General features: G+C 40.0%; 1 long non-coding RNA gene across 2 annotated transcripts in view; it reads right to left on the bottom strand.

The window, feature by feature from the left end:
* Positions 1-300: 300 nt before the first annotated feature.
* LOC118234156 overlaps positions 301-25,338 on the bottom strand; it is a 39,567-nt gene continuing 14,529 nt past the window's right edge. The window contains exons 3-4 of one of the 2 annotated variants that reach the window (XR_004766631.1): positions 1,922-2,037; positions 301-1,072 (exon numbers count right to left, since the gene is read on the bottom strand). This is a non-coding gene — a long non-coding RNA (uncharacterized LOC118234156). The remainder of the gene's footprint in view (positions 1,073-1,921; positions 2,038-25,338) is intronic. The other variant, XR_004766632.1, reaches the window with a different exon arrangement.

Raw genomic sequence — 25,338 nt, 5'->3', positions numbered from 1 at the left:
TCTCTCTCTCTCTCTCTCTCTCTCTCTCTCCATCTGTGTTTTGCACTTACTTTCTTCTACTCTCTCATTCTTGACAGGCTTCCAAACAACATGCCAAAGGACTCTGTGCAGGCACAGTAAAATCCCAAAGCCACAAATAAATCTAAATTTGTCTGGGGCTGCGATTCAGTGGAGCAGAAAAAAATCATAAAAATACCTGTCAGTTCATGAAACCAAGGTAACCAAGGACATTGTTGCTCCCAATGGCTTCCTGCTTCCAGAAGAATTGTAAAGCTGCACATGTTTAGTCAACAGTTAGAGCCAAATTCATGATTTTATGGTAGTTTATGTCTTGTTGTCTAATGAGAGTTTGATAGTTTGATTAAACTTTATCTTACCAAGAGGTCCCTGAGTCTCACTCTGGATCGGTTTGCACCGGCGCCCTATAGATTATATGAGATTGGCTTGAAAGACTTTGAAAGTTACCTGCCTGATCCTCCCACTGTCAGTGAATTGCACCAGGAGTGGAAATTGGACTATAAATCGCGTGTTCTTTATTTATTATCACAGCAGAGAAAAAAACATAGCCTTTTCTGCACCAAATTTTATTTCCCTAATTATTTATACCAATGTGCATTTATGTGATGTCGCTTTCATGTATTTTGCAGAAACGGAGTTGATGACAGGAGTATTCAGCCATTTTAATCCTGACGCTGTTTGACATGTCGATGAGGGGATTTAGCATTCTGTGTGGCAGATCAAGCCCTTTTGGTTTTCTTGGCGTAATTGACTCTGAGAATCACCCAAATGTTGCTGCAATGGATCAAATGTCTGGGGAGGAAAATAATGTTGATCAGGGCTGTCAGCAAACGCGTTCTGCTCTATTCCCAACATGCCACTGTTGGTCCAAAATTTCAGAGCCGGCATTCCCACAAAGCAAGGCTCTTGTAAAGTCATCTCAATCCTTGCCCTCTAATTTCTACAATTCCCCTTCTATCAGGTCATTTATTTATTCTTTATTTTCTTGTGAGGATGTTGGCCAGAACAGGGTGTGCTTATGAATCCTAGTCTGCAGTGTGCCAAATATGCAACCCTGAAACAGAAATTGAGAGAAACTTGTATACACTCAGTTATTGATTCTGGACACATTTCCCTCAACATTCCAATGAAACTTTAGTTCACGGGCCTACACTCCTACTTTAATGTGTTTATTATAGTGCAAGTGATTTGCCACTAACACAGAGAACTCCTTGCTATTCAGTCTCACAATTCATGGTTTCAAGGATTCTTGCCGCACCACCCATTTCCTGCCTTAAAAGATAGTACAAAAGAGGGTTGTTTTAATGCTTTAACTGTGACCTCATTCATTTTTCTAGTCATAATCCAGTCAAGAGCTTCCGATTCAACTTTTTGACTCTGCTCATCAATTTTTCATTTTGATACAGCACTCTTTTCTACACCTTAGACTGTACTTCAGAACTGTCACAACTCTGTCCAGAAAACTGGACTGTAGGGAAGGAAGGTTGTAGTGGGCACTTATTCATGAAGAATTATATAGCAGATCTGGGCTCTTGCAGTTAGAAGACCTACCCCTATAGAGCCATACAACACCAGGTTTACCTGTTTTCTTTTTCCTTTCTTTGCTCTGTATTCCTATTGTGTAGCCTGCAATTTAGTTGAAATAACTATGTACAGTGAGCTCCATAACATTTGAGATGAAGATGAGTACAGCAGCATCTTATCTGTTTAAGTTCAAGCAAATACCTCCAAACTCACTGGATGGTGCTTCATCTTGCAGCATGACAATGAGCCAAAACACACTGCTAAATCAACAAAGAAGCCAAAAACGGGAAAATTCTTGACTGTTCTTGAAAGTTCACTCGATCTGAATCCAATTGAACATGCGTTATATATGCTGAAGAGAAAACGTAAGGCAACTGACCTCCGAAACAAGGAAGAGCCAAAGATGGCTGCAGTACAGGACTGGCAAAGCATCACCAGAGACGACGGTCAGCACCTGGTGATGTCTATGGGTCGCAGACTTCAAGCAGCCATTTCCTGCAAAGAACATGCGACAAAGTTCAAAAAATGACTACTTTCATTTATATAACAATAATATATCTCAAATATCATGGTGCCCTGAAATGGGGGGCTATGTATAAAAAAGTGCTGTAATTTCTACATTATGAAACTAAAATGTGTAACAATACCCTTGAATAGATGTTCAGAATGCATACATTAACCACATGTGTGTTGTTTTATTACAAATCTAACATTGTGGAGTGCAGAGCCAAATCAAGACAAGCATGTTTTTGTTCCAAACATTATGGACCTCACCGCATGTATCTAACTGCTTTAGATGAAATAGTACATGCTGAATATCAAACTCAACAGGTGGGCTGCTGAGGATTCTGATTCTGCTGTGTCATGAAGATCTGAGCAACAGGCCCAATATATTGGACATAGTCGCCACCATCAATCCTATTAAATTGATGTTGAGCTGAAAAACAAGGTACTATATTTAACTTGCATGCTATATGAAAACCAGTTTGGAAGAGTAGACGAGTTTGTAAAATGAAAACTGTCAAAATTCCCCCTGAGAAAGCGAAATAGAATGGTATAGATTCATTAAAATATAATAAAATAATCAGTATTTATTCACATACCCCTTAAAGCTGAGACGTGCAGTTTACAGAACTCACTGCCCATTAATTGCTATTTTACATGGTATGTTGTGCCCTGTTGTGTTGCACTGTGTTGTGTGTTATCTGGGTTTTTAAATGTTTCTACAGTTCATACCTAGTCTTATAAGTAAAAATGCAGGGCCTTTTTTTTTCCTCATTTGAACCGTTCTCTCCAAAAGCATTGAATATAATGCGCAACTCTTCCCTCCGTTCATTATTCCAGCTTTAGGCAATCCGTTTTAATGAGAGATCGCTCTTTGTAAAAAAATAAATAAATAACTCCGCCAGTAATGCTTTTTTCACATGTTGGGTTCTCCCGGTTTAAGGTTTATCGCCACAGAGGAGACGGGCTCTGGGGTCGAACGCGGCTTCCCTGTAGCGCTGAATTAATTTTTCCAAAGACTCTTCTTCGTTGACCCGTGGGACGGCGCATAGATCTACGGGCCCAGGAAGGTTTTGTTGAATACCTTTATCGAGCAGGCCTACACTCGCGGTGCTGGATGAGAGACGGTATACACTTTGCAGCCCATCTGTACACATGAAGCATTTTCTTTTTTTTTGCTCTCTGACTGCCTTTATAATTCAATGAATTAATTATTTATGTAGAAGGTGTAGCGTGCGGATAGTGTGCGGGGAGTGCAAAGGCTTTAAAAAGTGAAAACCGCTACCAACTTCCCACTGTCTTAAATCTACTGCGCCCTGTTTAAAGCAACCCAAATGTTAAATCATCATTTGCCTTAAGTGCCTTCAATTAATTGTACTCAATGATCAACTGGATCGTCTGCAGGCAGTGGATGAAATATTGATAAATAATGTCCGATCAGTGGACACGTGCCACTAAGCATTCATCATTGTCAACATCAGTCTTAAAAAATATAGGGCTGTGGAGCAATAACACCTTGGGGCATGAACTGTACGCGAGGAAGTGGTTAGGGAATGAAACATATGACCAAAAGGTTTGAATCCTGAGTCGGTCATTTATGTGGTACTCCATCTACACTGCTGAAGCAGATGTCCTGTTGAGTGGATAGATAATCAGATGCTTGAATATTCAACTTATTATCTAATATTTCAGAGAGCCACTTCCACCCTGTGCGTATGAATGTCTGCCATTCTCATAGTTTCTGCAAAAGGACAGCGGGATTTCTTCTGTAACTCAATGCAGTTTAATTGCAATTGCGCAGTTCAATTACTTGTTCCTGTTTCAGTGAAGCCTCATTCTGTTCAATGCCCTCACCTGCTCCCCAACCCTTTCCAAGTGTTTCCTCAGCCATTTCCATGACAGTACTATGGTCAACCCCAGGGACATCTCCCTGTTCTCCTGGTGCTGGTTCCAAGTGCTCTGGTGAAATTGCATTGAAGAACGTTCTGTAGGCCGCAAGGATTTATTTCAGGACTAAGCTCCATAGCTCTTCCTCTGGGTTTATCCATAAAGGAATTACCTTACTTGCTATCTGCAGTAGAAAAGGAACATCATTTTGATAAGGCAAAAATATGGGCTTTCCCCTCCTTGGTAGGCACAATGCATCAAACGGTTTGAGGTTGTCGGTGAGGAATGTGTTAAACTACCCGGGAAGCTTAATCCCTTGTTTTGTCATACTTTCTACCCTACACAGAGCAATGGCCCGGTCAGGTTGTGCCTGAATTAAATGCTGATTTATGTCATCCAGATAAAAATAAAATGCCCACCCACCCCCACCTTTCAATGGTTTCGATCGATTATTGTCTCTTATTGTCTAAGCAAGCTGCACTAAAGACGGACAGGGATGTGCCCATAAATCTGGCGTCGCCTCTTAAACGGCAGCTTTATTAAGAGCGGAGCACATAAAAGCTCGTATTAAGTTGTGGCTGCACCGCTTCCTGCGGTTTTGGAGGCTGCTCTTTCGTTAATAGATGTGGGATTTCAAAGCGAACGTGCTGGGGGCCGATGACGTAAGGCTTTTTCCCAGAGACATACAGTAAACTCCTCTGTGTTTGATGGCTGTGTGCTGCAGACATGCACCCTCATAAGTGTCCAATGGCTACACGGTATATGTTATAGCTATATAAACTTGCATGATCTGATGTGTAACATATATGCATTCAAGGGCTACATGTTTCGACTACATAAACTCAAATAATAAGTTACTGTATACTGGAATATACTGGATACACTATTAACTGAATGTGTTCCAACTCGGTACAAACATTCTGTATGGTGTGTTTCTTTTCCATGTAATAAATATGTTTAAGGGCCCTGAGTCCCTGTGCGTGTGTGTGGGAGGGTGTGTGTTTGTGTGGGTGTGTGTGTGTCTGCTGCTGCTGCTGTTGTAAATTCTTCTAGACAACACTGTGTCAAAACTGAAAATAACCTCATGGAAATGTTAACACCAACAATTGGTTAAACATGAATTATTCTAGTAGCACTTCAAATGAAAAAAAATCATCGTTACTCTGACACTTCTGGGTCACCTTTAGGACATGGATTTCTCAAGTTTTGCAGTGGGGGAGCTACAAAACATTCCAGTGACACAGAATTATGTTGTTAGTCAAACCTGCATTGTACCTAAGCCATGGTTTTCTCTATTGGAATTAAGGGATATTGTTACAACCAATGTTATCCTTGTTAAGCATTTACATTCAAAGAGCGCACTATGAGTACAGTCACCAGTAGTTTTTCACCTTCGTTTCAATCATCCCTCTGCCTGAGGTCAGTAAAGCCTCTTTGATCACTTAATAGATAATTATCACATTATACCTCCACAGTCATCCACATTCTTAAGTCAACTGCCATTTAACAATGATTGACAGAAAACTTCCCACACTGCTGTCACGTGCTGTTTTCATTGTGGCTATTAGTGTAGCAGTAGCACATTTGTAATCTTGTAGGGGTGTTGTAGTCAAGTGTGCGGACTTGCTTGGAGTAAAAAAAAAAAAAGAAAAAAAAACGTAGCTTCAAGAATTTGCATACTGGTTGAAAAAAAGAGTTTCTCTGCAACATCTTGTTTTTACAGATTGTTTACAGATGTATTGTTTTGACTGTGCTGTGCATATGCTGAGCTAGTGTTTACTATTCATCTGTTAGTAATTTAATTTTATTGCGCACATTCTGGTGTATTCTCTTCTCTCAAACCAATAGAACATTTCAACAAGGCTTTTGCCAAGTTCCACAGTTAACGTGAACTATGCCCCTAAGCCCTCGTCTCAGAAGAACCCTCCGAGCTGTGCCAGGACAGCAGTTTTTGGAAAGATATGCATCTCCAGGTCCTCAAATCTGGTATAGAAGTCGAGGTACACAGAATAGTACAAAGCAGAATACAATCTTGTTTTGCATGGCTCAGATGCAGGTTTTACCTTGCTGTGTAATTGCATTCCTCTGGTAGCATAACTTTCTGCTGTAACAATGCTTAAAACCTATTTTTAACAATTCAATTTCCACAAGTTTGTTTTTGGCATTGAGACTACTTTGCAGAAGGGATTGCACGTCCTCATTTTGAGTCATCCAAAGTTTCTTGTGGAATGTTTATGCTCACCGGTAAAATTGTAGATGACCCATTGCTCAAAGTATTTTCATACCCTATTTACAGTCGATTCCCCCTTGTTGTTGATTCCCGAAAAACAAGATCATAGTATCTTAAAAGATTGTGAATGTTGATCTATAGTGTATGGAGCCCTTTTAGACACCCTAGTTGAAAAAATATATTTCAACGTGGAAATCTGTAATCTCTGTTTTGCAATCCGTACCCTCGGTTTTAAAAATCCATGCCCACAGTTTTGTAATCTTTGCGCTCAGTTTTAAAAATCTGTACTCTCAGTTGCCATTCGTCAGCTCGGTTTGGCACTCCCTACCCCCAGTTTTGCAATCCCTGCACGTCATTTGAGTGAGTTCACTCGGCTTCATTGCAGGAAAGTCAGACACAAAGCATCATAGCTACAATTCACACGAGGACACGGGATATTATTAAAGTGATATGGTACAATAACCCGCGGTAGCCTATCTAATGAATATTGGCATGGCTAGGGGCTGATGTCAGGCATGACTCGAAGCGGAGATCCCCGGCAAACCACCGAGTCCTGGCTATATTCATGCTATATCAGGGGCTCGAGTGCCATACCACTTTTATAAAACATGATGTGTATATATACACCTTTTAATAATTCACCAAAGAACGATGACTCCGCAATTTAAATAAATAATGCTATCATAGATTGCATGGTGTGTTATTCTGCTGAATTCATTAAGTTAAGTTTAGTCATTAGTTCATTCATTAAGCGCGATAATTTCTTGTTGGGCCCTAACTTTTAACTGATGACATACAAACTACATTAGCTGTTTAGCTATTTAACTGAATGCAGGCTAGCTCCTATTACAAAACCGTGTACAAAACTGAGTGTATGGATTTGGTAAACCGAATGCATGGATTGCTAAATCTGAGTCTACAGATTGTAAAACCGAGTGCACAGATTTTTAAAGCAGAGAGTACGGATTGCAAAACCGAGAGTAAGAATTTCCATGTTGAAATTTTTTTCACCTAGGGTGCCTAGGGGGGGTACCGTAATTGTGTGTTGTATTTGTGGATGAATTGAAATCTGTGCACAATATATTGAATCCATCTGTGTGCGATGTACTTGTGTAAAAAGAAACTCTTGTATATGTTTAATTTCCTTCCTCTTCAAGTGTTAGGAAAACAAATTGGTCTATAAGGGTTGCAATTAACCACTAATTGATGACCCCACTATGATACGGACTGCAATGTAAGTATATATCTCTGTGAATTTAGACATATAGACAAAAAAAACTGGTGACTCAGTATATGACGAGGTATATGAGACTTCCTAATAATAAGATTGCAATCAGCAATCATTTTTGAAAGAGATAAATGGAACACTTGTATTTGCAGTAATAGTTTGCAAACTGTTAAATGACAATGACCATCGAGCCACTCGATTCTGGTTATGATTTTCCATACAGGGTTAAGCTGTCCCCTGTAGACTCCTGGCTTATTATATATCTCAGTGTGTGCCTTTATGTGTTGATTGGTTATTTTATGGTATGATATCTCACTACTTCAGCACAGACCATAACCCTCTAATGAAGCTGTTCGCACTTCAAATTTAACTTCAAATTTCACATTTGAAAAACAATATGTTCTTTAAAAAAATGTTCAGAGAGGTATTAGCCTACTTGAGCTTTAACAGTTCTAACAAATACACTTATATTCATAATAATTATTTATCAATATGTGTTTGTTTTGTATTTATATTGTGCTTGTAACATGCCAATGTTATCTTTGGATGTACCATTAACTACTTCAGGCTTTCATGAGGGCAAAACACCTCTTACATCCGTCATCGTCTGGAATAAAGCACCTTCCTGTGTATTTCATAATTGTCTACCAAGCAGCTGGGAACTTCATCAGTGTTCAAACTGTAAGAAGGTCGATGAGGATCCCCCGGTTCTGGTTATCGATCTTCCTACAAAGGCACGAGTCTTCGCTGGAAAGCGCCGGGCGGGATGGAGTGTCGATATAAATGGGAGCATTCTCTTCGGGTACATGCCCTCTGCATTTATAGCACGCCGTGACCTTTTACTCAGGCCCAAAACATTACAGGGCTTAAAGAGCCCTAAGCCTTTAGACAAATAACCCCAACAAACTGAGAGCGGATCTTAATAGGGCACTGAAAAGGAGTTTTGTTCCTCAAATGGCTTGTGTACCCCCAGAGCACAGTTCTGTTTTGTTCCTCTTGTAAATTTTGTTCTTTCAACGGAATAAAAAAGCCAGTGTTTTCGAAAAGAGAATAACAGAGCCGGGAAGAATGGATGGACTGTGTCACTGATTCACTGTCCCTCAGCACATGTGAACCGTGGCCTTCATAGCTTTGTAACAGCTCCCGGAACGACTTCCTGGAAACAATGCGCCCTTGGTTCTGCGGCACGACACTGGCTCGTTTTAAATTTAAAATGAGATTACAAGGGTTAATAGATGCACTTATTTTCGTTAAGCGCGTCATTTGATGAACTTTGCTTGGGAGACACTTTGAAACACGCACACCCTGCATGGGTCACTTATGATTTTGTCAATCCTGAAATCTTGTTTGCCGTCTGTCCAGTCAACATTCAAAGATTTTATACAATAAGCTCGAAAGGATCCACATTACTTTTGTTGCCATTTAATATAGTGCTTGTCCTTAAAAGCCCATCATGCTGTGCCACTGTACTTAACTGATTTGAGAGTAAACAATCGAGAACATAATGACTATTCATCAAGTGTCTGTCCTTGGAACGGCTTTCCAGACTCATATGAACAAACCCTACAGAGCTTCCACATCAAATGGGTTTTCGCTGCTCAAAAATAATTAGAAAATTTTATTCTATTACTGTCGAGGGTATCTTCCACACAGGGCCCCAGTTGCCATGTGACTTTCTGCTTGCTGCATTGGTCACCCAGTTTGGGTCTTGATGCCCCACATGGCAGTTAACACCCTATCCATCAGTATACATTGACCAAACAACACAGCCTCCCCACAATAGCTCGTGTCACATGATTCTAAAGTAAACACACTGTGAAAATTGTTGCATTTGTTTAGAGGTGATCTTTGGAATGGAAACCACCTTTGAAAGATTGTGGTTTAACTATATGAAATCAGTTATTCACACCCTTTTCAGTTTGTACATTATTTAACACTATGTCTGTACTAACATAAACATACTGTAGCAAGCCTTTACTTATTTCAGTTTAATTTGGAGTATCAGGCCTGTTTTTCCTATAGGGCTCATAAGTAGAGAGCTACACACAGCTACTGTATTCACTTTGAGAATCTTCTTTGAGTGAGCAGAGGGAATGCTAGGTCGTAATCCATTTTGAGAATTTTCATTCTCCACAATAAATAATCTATGCCTTCTGTCTCTCCCACAGACATAGATGACCTTGCCATGAGCCATGAAAGTATGAAAGTCTAGAGGTCTTACATATGAGAGTTTTTTCTATTTGCTTTGATACATCATAGCCAAAGTTAGTCAGTGAAGTCACTTGGCACTTGGCACATATCAACAGAAAATAAATGATGGTAGAGAAAACTAAGAACATTCTGTCAAGAGTAAAGGCTATAATTATATTTTATGTAGAACAAGCACATAAAAATATATATTTCCATCTACATGGAAAACAAAATAAAAGTTAAGTTGGCAGTAAAATATAAACAGTCCTCATCTATGTCTTTCAGTTTGCATAAAACTACTGTGGCATATACTTGGAATGGAATCAAATGTGATTAACTCCTGTATTGGGGGGGGGGGGGGGGGGGGGGATCGCAAGGGGTCTGATCCTAACTTGAGGAATTTTATATGCAGTCCCAGCTATGCAAGTTTTGCATGCATCTGAGATAAGCACATCCTTTTCTGAGATATGCTATCACTTAACTGTGAAATGGATGGTCCATGCTGAGCAGCACTGAATAAAATTAAATGAGCTTGTCCCAAGCTAGGCCCGCAGATGTGAAAATGTGGATTTTCCCAGAGCCCCCATTTCATAGCCTTTTCTGTTATAAAAAGCTATTATTCAGTGCTACAAGGCAGGGGTTTCATTAATTATGAAACAGTTTTCATGTTTTGAATCAGTTCTGTTTAGTTCTATTCATAGTTCATTTAAATTTCAGATTTATGAGTTGTTGACCATCTGGGACACCATTTTAGTATTATTATTAGTCTGAGTTTTAGTGAAACCTTTCTAAGAAAGCACCCTGTTATGAAGTCCTAAGAAAAATCTGCTTTGTCACTCATTTGCCCTAAAATTTCCTTGGGCATAAACCTTTACACTTATTCTCTTGGGATTTTGCAATAAAGCAGTGAAAACTGTATTTCTATTGTCAGCTATGGCACTTATTACATCACAGAAGCCTATTTTGTTTTGAGTGCATAGCAACGTGTAATGCATTGTCATTACTCCCAGAGGTTTTCGAAAAGTTTTGATAATTTTGTTTAGTGTTTTATCCATTCTACTGTATATGGAAAAGATAGCATGTACCTGACATGTACAAAACTTGTATACCAGCAGTTAGCTAGCTGCAAACAAATACTGTCTGTTTCCTGTTCAGATATGCACACACTGGCTTTTTGTTAATACCATTCAATTCTAAATATTCCTGAATACTACTAAATCGTTTAAGACCACATGATGCTCGGGATCTTGTGGCTGTCTCTTTCATTAAAAAAAAATTAAAAATCAATTAAAAAAAAATGTAAACAAAAAAAAAAAATTGACTGGCAGGATTTCAGTGCACCTTCACATTCTTGAAAAAGCAGTCATCATTTTATAGTAGTATCGACGGTGGCTTTGAACGTCATAAGATACATTGCTTCGATAAGTAATATCTAATAAATAATAGATAATATGCTTTCCATTCACTTAAGCCCAGCAGTGTTATTCAGGGGTGTGTGGGGAGACCGCTACCACTGTTCCTCAGGTTCCGTTCACTTAAGAGCAACAGTGACAGGTTCAGTAGCTAGTGAGACTCGGTGTTATCTAAAGACCTGCAATTTCCTGTTGCACAGGATAATTGTGAGACGGATAGAATGTAATGTTACTTGAAGAGCGGGGGAAGGGCTTGACAGGCTCTGGTTACCCGCCCCTGTATCTGCTATCTGCTGTAAGCCATTCAGCGGGTGGGGGGCGGTGAGACTGCTACTACTATCCCTCAGCATTGTTGTCTTTGCCAGTAAAGAAGCAGACGCATTCTTATCCTAACCCTTTCAAGGCGCCGAGCCGCACTGTCACTCGCGCCTCTTGTGTCAAACCATCAAATCTGCAGGGCACAAACATTCCCTCCAGAGAAAACGTGATTGTTTCGGCAGAAAGACTCCATTCAATAGGTCACTCGGCCTAACCTCCACGGTCCTTTTCCTTTAACAGTTTTAAGCAAATGTTGTTTTGATACTCTCAAAGCATAACAGTTTTCTTCTTCTTTTTTTTTTTTTTTTTGGCTGTGTCTGAAAGCAGCGAAGAACACTGCGGCGGAATGGATAATGTAACAGCTTAACATCGCGCCTCCAACTTCAGGACAAAGCGGCACGAAAGACAGATTTAAATAATGCCTCTGTCTATGCCTGCTTCTGAGCCACGACCGGCTTACACTCCGTATTCAGATTGTCTTGCTTCACTGTAAATAAATAAATAAATGAATATATTGGTAAATAAATAAATAAACGGACAGACAAAGCCTTCGATTCACCACGCTCGCTAAGGCTTCCAGAGATGGGACTCGGTGCCCATTTATGGCCTGAGAGAAATGACGTAATGTCCTGCCAGGCAGTGCTTGATAAAAGCTGATCCCCCCCCCCCACCTCCTACCACTCCCCCCTCCCGCTCGTTCACTATATCTCCCAGGCACAGACGCAGGTACAAAAGAATCACAAATTGTTTTTGGCTCCGACCCAAGAAAGCCAATCACCTTCTAACTACAATGATCTCATTCTTATTAACTCCATTTGTTCCATTCAAAATCCAATATCTGAACTGTCAGTAATAATGCAATCGCAGACAGAGGAGCAGGAAGCAAACGGCCGCGGGCTCACATATTAAATTCAAGCGTGGCATGAGATGTATATTTATGCAGTTGGCCACAGGATGACTCTGCACAGCTCTCTCGCGCGGAGGGCTCGCATTTAAATGAAAGACTCGGCCGCCGTGATGTACGGTCCGTTTCATCCGAGAACTAGCAGGACCGACGGACCACCTCTCGCTACCGTACTGAGAAAGATCCCCGTTATCCCTTTTCAATCTCTCTCGGTGGAAAATGTGTTAACCTTTTTTTTTTTTTTTTCTTTTTGCTCTAATGAAGCACCCGAGTATAATGTGGTGTGGGTAGGGCCACCGGTTTGTCTCCATCGTGTGACCTGCAAGGACTTAAACTTGTATTCCACTGGTCATCCTCCAGGGGTCCCCATCGGCGCTCCGACGGCATGGCCAATTGCCTAATCGTACAATTGAGTTTCTAAGTGAGACATTTATGGAAACAATTAGTTGGTCTAATATGGGGAGAGTCAGGAAGGACAGTGAACATGGATGGAAGTTAAATGCTGTGAAAAGGGTGTCTGGAGAGCCACAGAGTCTGTTGGCTTCCGTTGTTACTCAGCACTTGAGTAACACACAGCAACTGATCAGTTAAAGCAGTTGTTTACGCAGTTAATTCAGGTCACCTGGCTTCTTGAGTCTGAATCGGTCACTGATCTCAAGGAAAAAGCAGAAACCAGCAGACTTCGTGGCTCTCCAGGACCGGGGTTGAGTATCACTGCAGTTAAAAGGAAACTGCATCCATATAAAACAGGTTTTTGATTTTGGCCAGCACTAAGACACCTGATTCTACTTAAAGTCTTGATTGAAGACCATGATTAGTTAATTAGTTGAATCATAAATTAATGACATCTTTTATTTTACTTTTTTTTTTGCAAGCAAAATGTTATATAACTGCTCTCTTTTTAAATTTGGGCATTTCTTACATAGTATGTCCATGGTAGTTAGTAATCAAACTGAATTTAATTGCTGCTTGTAAACAGCTGTCAATCAACATCTGTGCTTAATTAGTGACAATTACTTTATGAGCTTAGATTACTGAGGTGGTGCAAAAGGGATGCTTGTTTAAGAAATGGCTTGACAAAGAGGCTACCTGTGACCTAGAGAAGGACCGAAGCACCATGTTAGAAAGCAAGGAGAGATGAACTACTGGCCCTAGGTATGAGTACAAATGGTGCCCAGGGCTCTTAAATTCTACTACAGGATTAAGAAGAGCAGTATACTGTATAGCGGTGCAGGTGGAGTAGAGTGCAGTGAAATTATCAGTGAAAATAAGGAATACAAGTCCAGAAGGAATAAAATGTTCTCCGTCATTCTCTTTCCATAGACACCCCCCCCCCCCCCCAAAAGTCAAATCAAATCGAATCAATTTTATTTGTATAGCGATCTTTACAGAAAACTGTCACCAAGACGCTTTACAGAGTAGCTGAAAAGAGCAAAAACAGCAAGAGCAGAAGTAGAGCAAGAACCGGGCAAAATCTGAGCAAGAACAAGGCCTGAAGCCCCAAATAGCAAGTAGGGTAATGAGTTTAGCTACTACATTGTGTAGCCTGTAAGTAACTTGATATTTGACATTTTCTACATGGCTCTATAGCCCCTCTTGCTGAAAACATACCAGTGTAATTGGCTGTGATAAAGCAGTGATTAATTGGATTAAGACAAACCAGTCATAATGGGTCTGGTGCAGTTCAACAAATGATCATGTTGACTGAATGAATTATACTAAAGAATAATGACAATAGAAATAGATCTGCATCTAAACGATTTACCATGAACAAATAATTGCAGTGTCCTTCTTGTGTACTGGTAGCAATGCATTACAAGTTAGTTCACACAGACAGCAAGTTTTCACAATGCAATACAAATCAATGGCAAGCAGTTAGGTCAATAAAATGTATATTTAAATGCAGGACACAAATATAATGCGCTGTACTTTCTGCGATGCATGTTCCATAAAGAGACACTTCAAAATCCATTATTCATGTTATTTGGCATTTTTCAACAGAAAGATTCCTAAATTCCTAAAGGCCTAGGTTTTACTCATTCCATAGTCAGATCATATACAAACAGACAAACAGCATAGTATTACAGTATGTTCATAGAGCCTGCCCTACTCCTCCCCTCCTATTTCAAAATCTAATATATATGGTCACCCTTGTGAATATGAACATTATTGATGCATTTCTGTAAATACTGCTGCATAAAATAAATACATGACAGTAACCATGGCCACAACTCATGAAAGACATGAAATTGTGCATAATCAATCGTAATTAAAATGACAAATCGAGATGATTCAGGTAGGGCGGTTTTTAATTATTTCTCAACAGGTGGTATTGCAGGACTGCATTACCACCTATACAAATCAGTCGCCAAATGCCCAGGGCCCTAGTTACAGTATAACACACTGCAGAATGAGTGTAATCTAATGTAGTATGAACAATCTTACTGTAAGACACTTGTTAGGACTAAAGTGATCTTCCTTTCAACATTTCATCCAGCTGTATCAAATTGAATCCAAGGTGGGTTTTGTCATGTACATTTTTTAAAAGCTGTTAAGCCCTTGTTATAATGTTATATGACATTCAGATGCATAATGCATTATCTACTTACAGATTATGTGCATGGTTATTATCAAGCATGAGCTAATTGAGTTCATCAAGTCATTATTATTATGCCATATGCAATAATAATATGTTTCAATCTGAATAATTTGAATTTGTGATGCATAGACTCATAATGGATTCCAGGCAGGTATTTCACTGAACGTGAAACACAGCTGTGTATAGCTTGCCCTTAAATTACCTTTCTCTTGGAAAATTCCATTTATCAGGACTACCCTGAGATTGAAAAAAGTAGCAAGCTAGCTCAGGTGTTTTGGTCGGGTCAGGTGTACCACAGCTCAGAACACAAGCTGATTCATTTGCACAGTGTGCCTGTTGTGTAATTTGCCCCCATGTGTTCATTGGCTAATCACTTCACGCTTAGTCCTGGAATATCCCTTCGGCACAGAGATAAGGACGTTGCTTCACTTCAGTAGCTCTAACAGTCCTGGATTCAACTTTTGTCCATAACTCTGACCTACAGTCATATACAGGTGCCTTGTTTTAATGAAAAACCAGTTTGGGAGAACTTGCTATACTGGTTTTGTGAAGAAAAATATGCCTTTTTATGTCAAAGTTAAGAACAAATGTTGAATCTAGGCCAAAATATGGCTGTCGCCCTACTGAGGGTAGTATCAGCATCCCCGAGTACACTGCTTATCTGCAGGTTCTCTTTATTGTACACTGGAAAGGTGGACCACAACAAAGCGGCGAAGCTTCGGCCTTGAATCCCTTTCCTCCGCAGCAGAAACGCCGCACGGCTCGCTGCAAAACTCTGTCCATTCCCCCAGAAAGAGCCTCGTGCTATAATCCATAAATAAGCGCACATCACAGATACACAGTCCAAGGCAAGAGAAAGGAAGAGGTTGAATTAAAGACGAGAGGAAGCGGTGGGAGCTCGCAGAGGCCCGGCTCAGTGTGAGACACAGCTGAGGCCCCAGCCGGCCCGGGGCCCCAGGACTCAGACAGAGGAGCGCGGGAGCCGGTCTGCTCCGCTTCTGCGCTCATCCCTTCCTGTGAGCGCTCAACCCGTCTGGCCCCGCCGTCTTCTCTCTCCCTCACTTTCTTGGCAGCCTTCAGAGATTACAGACTGGGGCTAAAACTCTTGGAGGATGCAGTTGAAACCGTCTCCTCTGCAGCAGCGTGTGTTCGTGCGTTTCTCGTGGAATCTCATTTTCGGTTCGTTGCGATGCCTATCTCCGGTGCTCTTGAAGAAAACTGGTTTAAGAGTTCACCCGCAGTTCATCTCTCAGTCTTTTCACTCGGCACCAGTTTCTAGTGCCATAAATTCCGTATGTATTCTGAAACTTGTTTCGATATCTTGACACATGATCAGCCTAAAATGTGGCCCTTGGCTGTTCTGTTCGGTTTTCAGCTTGGCTGATAAAATGTGGTACAAATTTACAATGACAGGGTTTAAGATTATTTAGATTAAGTGTTCCACTTTGGGAAAATAAATGGAGAACCTTAAACAGCCTACACATTTATGCAGACATGCAGAAGGGCAAAAAGGCCAGAATAAGTACAGAGACAGTACAGAGTGTTTTTCATTCCATTTGTGTTTGTGTTGGTGTGTGTGTGTGTGTGTGTGTGTGTGTGTGTGTATGTATGTGCGCGTGTGTGTCTGTGTGTCTGTGTGTGCGCACGTGCATGTACATCGACTTGAGCAGGGTGAGGAGATTAAGTGCATAATTTAACTGCACAAGACATTAATTAGTAGCCCTAGGTAATTTTCCTACCAAGGGAAATATGACAGCATTAGAGCTGTTCGTACTGCGAGCGAAAAGCGTGCATGTTTTGTCAAACCTAATGGTCATGGTAAACACTCCAGGTCCCAAATGCAACATCGGTGCCCTGAAAGGACAAAATTAGCCACCGGTCACACACACTGCGAGTCCAGGCGGACGCCGCTTTACCCAAGTGCAGATGTTCAAGTTGCTGACAGGAAACCAGGGGACTGTCAGCTGGAGGAGCGACTCGCATGAAGGTCATCGGTACAGCCCCTGGAAGGATGTATCTGGTCCAGGGGTCTTTCCACTCGCAGCAGACCCTCGTAGCGTCTGCGGCCCCGCGAACAGCTGCGCCGCCAAGGCATTTGGAAGACGCTAACGCGCTGTAGCAGGGAGACGGGGACCGAGCCTGCAGCCACGCAGCTCTGCGCGGAGGCCTTTGATACCGCGTCCGCGGGGCCTCCGAGGCCGTAAACACGGGCTCGGGGTGGAAGGGGTCCAAGAAGACAATGAGCTTTCCTGTGGATCCGTCCGCCCATCGCGGCGCGGCGAGAGGCTGGTGCGCACAACGCGGCCATCAGAGGACGATGGTGACAGAAGTCCTTTATCATGCCCAAGATATCATGTGATAAAAAAGAACAAACAGAAGTCTTTCATACTCATCACGGGGATTAGTGGATGTTAAGCTTGAGGATGCCAAATACACTGTGGATGTTTAGAAACAAAAACCAATAAATGTTTATGTGTTGGACTGTACCAGCATCTTCTCAATAAAAACACACAGCTGACCATGAACAGAATGATATCACTAGTCTCAGTTTACTCTTTGAATCATGCAAAAAGAACATCAGTTAAAGCAAAATTATCATTATTTCCTTTTTTATTCCTTCCTAATTTTTAATTCTAGTGAGCAGAAATGCAAAACATTTTAATGGGACAGACGAAAGCTGTCCGCACGCTTTCTCATATACATTACATGCATGATTTTTTTCGGGGTTATCTGATGGTCATCCAAATTGTGCACAGCTTTTCAAAGATCACATCATAAGCAAAGCATACTATGCATTAGGCGTTTTGCAAAACATTCCAGACACTGCTTTTGAGAAAAGGCAGAACAGAGAGAATAAAAAGACACTTTGTCTTTTGTATAAAACATTTGTTCAATTCAGACTTCTCTGCAGTTTTATCATTCCTCAGCTCACAGTTGCCCTCTAGAGGCACAATCAAATACTAGCACTTAAAGCCATCCCTTATCACGAAGGCAGTCTTTTGGACATTTTTCGAGTAATTAGCCCAACTTCCACGACTATGATGATTAATTTAAATTACGTAAAGGATCTAAATTACACTGAATTCCTATTATAAAGGGGAGCTGGTTCATTTATTTCTGTGTGATAAGTGCAGAATTCTCTCTGGCCCCATCCAGCCAGGTAGAAGGCTGTCCTTGCCATGAAAAAGTGGCTTCCATCATGTAATTAATTTAAGACCAGACTGAAATGACACTTTCCAATGTGATATTTCAATTAAGTTATTAGACAGATTTTTTTCCATGGTACGTAGTTGCAAGACAGTCAAATATCTAGGATAGTTATGCAACTTGGGGTACATGTTTTAAAATAATGCTGCTTAAGCTTATTTCATTATTGTATGAAATACAATGATATATATAATCAACTACAGAGTACACAGCTTCTGGTCATGAGTCACTTTCTGTTGCATATAAATTGAAATATTTTGGTTTTAATATTCTGGGAAAAATCTTCCAAGAATGGAATATCACATTTTACCATAGACAGATCAACACGTGTATCAAGGAAAATAATAAATTCATGCTTCCCCCAAGCAGTTGTGAAGTTAAACTGAGACTTCAATTAAACTGAGGTTTTCAATATTCTATGTTTGCTTGTATCTATATGCAATTCAGAAGGATTTTAAAAATCATTTCATTAAACAGAACATGCATTCCAAAGTTTGACAGCATTGTTTTGAGCTCATTCAAAAATAATTAAATAGACTAAAATAGTGGATGAGGAATGTTCTTTTATAACACTCCCGGCTAACAAAGTAGTATGTAAATACAAAATGTACATGCCTGTGGATACTACCCAGTCTTATAAAATCCCCAACTATTTGTTTGGTTCAGGATTTTATAGGACACATTCACAAATAATGTTCTGTCAGTTCTATGGATTCTTGTAACACCTAGCCCTAACATCAAGCCAAAACATCAAGCCAACCAGTCATCTCTGGTGGATTAAGCATTATTCTCCAGTCCTCTGACCTTTGGTATATGCCCAAACTATACTTTTCAGCTGCGGTAGCTTTTATCTGCCATCGATTAAAACTAAATTTAAGTGGTTTGAAGCAGCAGTTTATTTCACTGGAGTTCTGAAGCCTTGAAGCTTGGCTCTGTACTTCGGGTTGCTTTTAGCATAAGGGGCTGCAGTAGGGGGCTAAAGGACAGGCTGGTTAAGCTGTTTTAAACTGCCTTAGCGGAATAAGCCAATTAAATGACCATAAAACGTGCGTTCTCTTTACCTATGATCACATCGGTAAATTAATCTGTAGCCACTGGCCATCTTTATGAACGGTTAAGTGGTTTAAAGGTACATGATGATCAGCACATATGGCAGCAATCCCGCCAAAGGCATTAACACCAATAAAAATATATATTTTTATGAAGTTGCACTAACATAATAATAACTGCAGAGGCAGGATGTAAACAAACCAGGATTTTCACTTCAGCAAACATTTTGATTTATTATGGCTTCCTTATGTCCACCAGGTCAAATTACTTTGTTACCTCAGTTGATGACACATTTTCATGCCAATTTAAATGGAGCACTCTACTGTATAAACAGATTTAGCACATTTAACAGTTAATTTCTGTTTAAAGCTGAATATTTTCTGCAATGAAAAAATGTAATTGTAAAAGGACACATTCAGTGCACATAAGAAAATGAGCATTGAGCATATCTTCCTCTGATGGACTGCTAAACAATTCCATTTTAGAACTAACTCCAACTTTGATAAAGCTTGCTCTGATGGAGTGCCCCACGGTCCCATGTGAGGTCCCCTCCGCTTCTCTTCATGACCACTTAACTGTCCACATGATATGATACTCTTATCTCTTCTTACCCCAATGTTCTCAATCAGATTTATACAATGAAAATAGCAAAGGCATAGGTTTTCTTGTTTTTCTGACTGTTCAAGAACCTTATACTGAGTGTAAGTGGCTATAACTATTGGTTTTTTCATTGTCTATATTTATACAGTGTAATTTATGCAGTTGTTTTGTCATGCCAAGCCGTCCAAAATATTACACAGATGCCATGTTTGTTTCACCTAAGGCTCATTGCTCTCTTGTCCCTTGTTTAAGCATGTTTCTCTGTCTGGGTGCATATCATGTCTGTCTTATCTGAAACTCCAAACAGGACCACTTTCTCCCATCTCAATATTTTTGTTGGTAGACCATTTCATCTCATTGAAATCTGTACATCTTTGTTTCATTTGGACCACTTCTCTAACCTTTCAAGTTAATTCATGATGGGCATGATATTCACATTGTGAGTTCATGCTAAAACCTTGCAGCAAGTGTCTTTGAAGTGGGTCGGTGGGTTAGTTCATGAGTTTGAATATGTTTTTACCATAGTAACATAAAAGCCAAGAACACATCGGCACTGACTTTAAATGAACACCCCTTATGTATTTGTTTCCTGCTTTATTCAGACAGGGAGACAGCAGGGTTACAGATAGAGATGAGATCACACTACAGAAAATACTACAGCTGGAAATCGAACCTCTGGACATGGGGGGTTGGGGGCCATTATGGGTTCAGTTTGCTGCCCTATGGAGTGTGCCACAGAGTCTCACCCATTAATACTGCTTTTTAAACCACATAAAAAATGCATCATGGTGTAGAAGGCATGTAAGGACATCAGTTACCCGGGCTAGGCTACAAGGCTGTGAACACCACTGTGTCCTTCTGGTTACATCGATGATTCCCTCTTGTCACGGAAGCAAAATTCATGAACAACTAAAAACACTTGAATTATGTATAAGTTAACAACATTTTCTATCAAAACAGACTAGAAACAAATCAAATTCATGCTTCTTACCTGTGATGATCGTCTGTAGTTTGAATGTATAGCTGCGAATGGTGCCTAGAACTAATAGTCCGTTTTTATTTACAGTGATGCTTTCCCTGGTTCTCAGACACATGATGCAAGGAAGTGTAAAAAGATTTTCCAGGGACAGTTTTTGAAACAGCTTACCCTAACAGCTTACTTTTTTGGCTTCACTCCCGTCTATCACTGAAACATCAATGTAGTCACATAACAGGCTGTTGGGCCACCTCCATTTTGTGATTAAAGTGGCTCCTGTCACTCAGGTTGTGCTCAGCTGATCGGCTTACCTCTCTTGCCTTACGCACTTAAATTACATTTACATGGGCTTTGTGGCTGTTATTGTAATGTGCATATTTTATTTAAATATGTCAACACGGAAGTTACAAACGTATGCAATTATCAGTAGTTGAGTGTATAAAGAAACAGCATTTTAAATCACTACCTCAAGGGCTATTAATTTCTCCATCTTGACTTGTCTTCTAAATATTGACATATTTATTTCTTATACTTGGTATTGAAGAACAAGACACTTCTAGCTCATTATTAAACTTGTTTTGATAGTGGGGAGATCTGAGTTATTTACTCTCTTGTGTAAGGACTTGGATACGTCAGTGATGTAATGTATATTCTTATGTTCTGCTATTAAATACACACACATACGCAATAATTTGTTAATTTTCCAATTTTTCAACATTACGCTGTCAGCTAAGACTGGGGGAGGGCGGAGTATTACGTCAGTTGATTGGAGGCCTGCTCAAAAGTGAGTTTTAATTTGGAGCAAGGATGTGGCAGCATCACTCACAAACACGCAGACGCTTCTGAGGCAGCATCTGCCCGGAGAAACCAGCCTCCCAGAGGCACTCGCACAGGAAAAGAAAAAAATGGCAAAGGTCAGAGGACGTCCCCGCCGACGGGACAAATGAATAGCACAATGGCGGGCGATACGCAGGCCGGCCAGGCAGACAGTGGGCCTATTCTTCACCCTGGGACGAGCTGCGTTTGGGGGAAGGCAGGCCTCCCCCACAGACCGTAAGAAAAGGCCCCAAGGGAGGGGGCAGAACTGCATAGTTCTGGAGTCGCACAGAAAAGACCCAGCAAACTACAGACAGTGCAGAGAGGCATTATGGGCAGGGGCTCCAGGTTCGTCTCTTTCTCTGATGGGCGAATGGAAAATAGTGGACTTACAGACCATACAATCTTTGCGTACCTGCCTTTTTTGTAAAAATTTGTTTTCAAGAGGATTCAGTTTATCTAGCAAACATGACTCATCAACAACATAAAAAGATTATTAAGCAAAGGTTCTCAGTGAATGATTTCCCTATAAACTTACCCACAGCTGGGATAGCGTTCATGAATGAAATTGGACAGAAAATTTACAATCTTAGTTCGTTATACTCTAGCAGCAGCAATAAAACAATACAAGGGCATGTGAATTTAACAGTCATTTTTATATTAAATCCCTGAGGTCATGTAGCTACTGTGAAATGAAAACATAATGCCAAATCTATCCAGCATTTCACCAATGTGGTTCCAGAAGCCCCTTGATTCCATGTCTGTTTCCATAGGAGTCAACAACCATTTTGGTCATGTATCAAATGAGGTAGCTAACTAAATACCATTTCATTTAAATATTTTTAAGGATATATTTGTACTTATTGCAATTTATTCATAAGCACAAAAATGGAATTAAGGTATATGACTGACTATGATGGATGGAATCTGGTCATTTTCCCCAAATTTGTGCATCATTATTCTTGAAGGTTTTTGTTATAGTCTATAAAAATAAAAAAATAAATAAATAAATAAATAAATAAATAAATAAATAAATAAATAAATAAATAAATAAATAAATGTGCAATTTGCACCTTCTCGTGAACAAGTAAGCACTTTAGTGGCTGTTACCATGGAATGGTGTGTTGATGAATTGCTATGCACAGCAAGCTACTTATAGAACAGTAACCATTTTCAGGTGTGGAAAGTCAGGTTCATTTACAATACGTCTCTGTTCTACCAATTCCTTGTAGCCGTATATTCTTAAGTGGCCTGAAGTTGCTGTAATATGGGCTGCAATGCAGTCCCAGGGTGTGTTTAACACTTAAGGCTGAAATGTCTTGTCCAAGGCTTGGCATTCTGCTACGATGGGGAATTACTGTGAGATGCTGAAGGTCAGCCATCCAAATGAATTTATTCATTACATTTTTGTGTTTATTTAGACACATGATTTTGAATTTATTTCACTCCAGATGTATTTTTAGATTAACTAAATGTTAGATGGCAAGCTCTCACGTCTGACTTTGCAGTAAAATTAAGATGTACTAACACAAGCATGTTATATAGTATATATTAGCTCTGAGTCTTGTATATGAGAACATGTATATTTCTATGTTTAAAATCACCAAGTAATTTGAATTTATCATGATAAACAGCTCGCTAAATCAATCACATCCATTGCTAGCTATCAATCCAACCAAGTCTGGCTCAAAACTCTTATTTGTAGACCCATGGACTACCATGTTGCCTTGTTCATGTCAAGGAAGTGCACAGGATATGATGAAAGCATTTAGACAAGTGTATTAGAGTTGTCAGGCTTGACCATAGAAACATGGAGCATGGGAAGTAATGCAATATTGTGTGACGACTGTGAAGGGGGGAAATCTAGTTAATTAAACTCTGCTTGAACAGTTTGAATAAAAGATAATAATAAATGAAATATTTGCATTGTTCAATGTCGTAACTGGGCTGATAGGTATAAGATGGTTTATTTTATCATTTGTTGAGAAAAACAAGCATGAAGCTTTACGTAAGTCTCAGAACAGAGTAGAATCCAACTACTTTTGAAAACAAAACGTGGGAAAATGACAGTGCACTAAAATTTGCATGGAGTCATCCTCTGAAAACTTGACACATATCTCATTCTCTATCAAGCAAAGAATCAGGCATTCAACTTGGTATTTTGTAGTGTATGTACTTACTCTGAGTCCAACTTTGCATATTTAAAAAAGAGAGACACAGGGGTGAAGCGAGAGAGAGGAAAAAGCCTCGTTCAAGGCATCTCATCTGACGTGGTAAATGTGTGTGCCAATTGTGAGCTGAGAAACATTATAGTCTTATCAGTTGCTTTAAACAGCTATTTATCATTTCTAAAGGGCAATCATTTGGAATCCATTAAATTTGAATCCATTAAGTCCTTGTTGTCCCAACCCCTCTCACCACCGCCGCCCCCTCAACCCTGAATTCTAAAGAGGTCTGCATTTTAGAAGAAATCCTTCAGTGCCAGTCACAAGCACAACTTGTTCTATCCTCAATAGTCCAAAGATGCTAGAGTATGATGCTATAATGTATTTATTGATAAATATAAGGCTGCAGTGCAGTATGGTACCATTGGAGAACATCGGTGACCCTTCGGTACTGAAATCTCACAGCGCAGCACTAAGCTAATAAAGGAAATTCTAAATACACATAAATGTCTCAGAGTATTGATTTTCCTTCCACTTAAAAAGGACAATACCATGTACGGCACGTAAAAAGCAGACATTTGATGGATGCTTCGGTGTACATAGTGTATCGATTCTGGTTCCTTCTGTTGATATGGGCTGTAATTGTTGTAGTTTTACACTGTTATCCAGATGGCACAGCTGCTGAAAATGATTGTGCAATTATCAGATACAATGGTAAATGGATCTCAGATACATAGGGCAAGTCGCTCCGACGCATCAGAATGCAGACAGAGTTCATATATAGCAATGTACAGGATAACCTCAAAACACATACGCATGCATTTCCACTGAGTGACGCTGTATGTGTACGCCATTTAATTCTCATCCTCTGACATGCAGAAACACTGGATTTTCTGTCTGCTTAAAGGCCCATGGTTCTCAGTGGAATGTGTATTGTGAACATCCAAGACTCTGAAACATGATTTCTTTGATAGAATTTGCATAAGTAGCAAATGAACGAGTTGAAGCTTTGTCACCCAGCTTTGAAATAAGCACTGATTGAGCCTAAAAAATAGGATTTCCTTGTATACGGTTGGTTTAGCTGTCAATAAAGTCTGTAGCATGTATAACCACACTAATACATGCTACATTGTCCTAATAGTTCACTTTATATCAATGTTCCGGTTAAGTATATTGAAGATGGACAAGGACACATTTAATTGTAGTCCCATTGAAACTCAGTACGGTAGTACTCCATCCAACACTGATATTACTGTAGTGAATGGTAGCTGACTAATGTAAATGGCTTGAACACGAGACAGCTAAGGGAATCTGAACTTTAAAAATTGAATGGCTCCACCGTAATTACAGTTGTGCCTGGCTTGACCCCTGGTGCTCTGACGTCCCTCTTAATCCTCTAATTATTGGTTACAGATGTGTTATTGGAGATTATTAAATTAGTCAGAGATTGGAGACATTCCAGCCAGAGACTGGACTTTGCCATTGGAGCCCACAATAGTTCCAAATGTATGTTGTGAATGGCATCCAGTGAACTGGCATGCAATGAGGACAAACTTCCAAATGTCATTTTGTCTGGCCCCATGTTCAATTAAGCCATTTCAATTTACATTTACCAACGTACCTTTCTCTGTTCTAAGGCGTGTGTTTAGCATAGTTACATGTATAGATTTATTTGTGATTATATCTGCTGATATACTATTTTTCAATATG

The sequence above is a fragment of the Anguilla anguilla genome, chromosome 8, assembly GCF_013347855.1.
Source record: "Anguilla anguilla isolate fAngAng1 chromosome 8, fAngAng1.pri, whole genome shotgun sequence".
In the NCBI taxonomy this organism is placed as follows: Eukaryota; Metazoa; Chordata; class Actinopteri; order Anguilliformes; family Anguillidae; genus Anguilla; species Anguilla anguilla.
Note: the sequence above shows the minus strand (reverse complement) of the source record. Positions and strands in the feature narration are given on the sequence as shown.